Here is a 1,131-nt window from a genome sequence, read left to right on the forward strand (position 1 = left end):
CAAAAAAAAAAAAAAAAAAAAAAAAAAAAAAAAAAGCACACAATCTTCCTACCCTATTAAGTTTCCTTCATAAAAATTATTTGCTGCACCGGAGGAAAAAAAAAAAAAAAAAGAAAAATCCCATGACTAGCAATGACTTAAGGGTCTAGTATACAATGTCAGCAATGGTCCTCCACTGACTAGAGAACACAGTAGTGAAGAACAACGCTATTAAAGAGAATGGGAATTCAAAACTCAAGTTATCACTCTCAAAAGCTTGTGGGCAGTGGAGTAAGATGCACATTTGTATAAAGCAATGGAAAATGACAATTATGTAAGCTTAAACACAGTAGTAACAAAATGGAAACTTTAAAACTTGTTTCTCAACCAAAATAAAGCAATGGTCAGCACTATAAACATTTAGTATGTCTAAAATTTACTAATCCAATTTACTCTTTAAAGAAAAATTAATGTCTTAAGTATTAAACAGTAGACTTTATAAAAAATTTTGTATTACTTGTGAGTGACTATATTTACAGACCCATGATTACTTCAAGTGATGTGAGGTTTCACATCTATAAACTACTAAAACAAAGTTAATCTGATCTAAAGCCCTGCTGCCATCACTGTAAGGTGTCATGTTTCTCAAGTAAAGCTGAAATTGCCTTCAGGAGTGAAAAGGTTTGTTATTGCTGACAGACAAACGTGTTGATTTAAGTCACAATCAAGTATTTGATAATATAAATATGTTGAACTGAAAATAACCCTAAATGAGTGAAAAGTCTAAAAATATAAAAATTCTACACTCATAGTTTAATCAATTATTTTTTCTAGTATTACATTTAGTGTATGACTAAATGTGCATCCTAATATACTAAATTGGTAAGAAAATGATTAAACTCATTACTTATATAGTAAGTTTAGTGTTTACTTAAATATATAGATGTTCTTTAATATTAATACTGAATATTGTAAATTTCAAAGATGACACTAATTTTACATCTCCTTCCACTGTTTATCAGCAGATAACAACTAGGGATATGTTTAATATGTTACATGAGCTAAATGAGATAGACTAAACTCATATTTCACTCCTATATAATTAGAGACAAAACACCTTCAAAGTAGATTTTTTTTTTTTTTTTTTTTTTT

The 1,131-nt window shown here is 28.3% G+C and overlaps 1 protein-coding gene across 1 annotated transcript in view; it reads right to left on the reverse strand.

Moving 5' to 3' along the window:
* Nucleotides 1–1,131, reverse strand: part of Pds5a (PDS5 cohesin associated factor A) — an 81,628-nt gene that overhangs the window by 42,357 nt on the left and 38,140 nt on the right. The gene's annotated exons all lie outside the window — the stretch shown is intronic.

Source organism: Mus caroli, chromosome 5, assembly GCF_900094665.2.
Source record: "Mus caroli chromosome 5, CAROLI_EIJ_v1.1, whole genome shotgun sequence".
Classification (NCBI taxonomy): domain Eukaryota; kingdom Metazoa; phylum Chordata; class Mammalia; order Rodentia; family Muridae; genus Mus; species Mus caroli.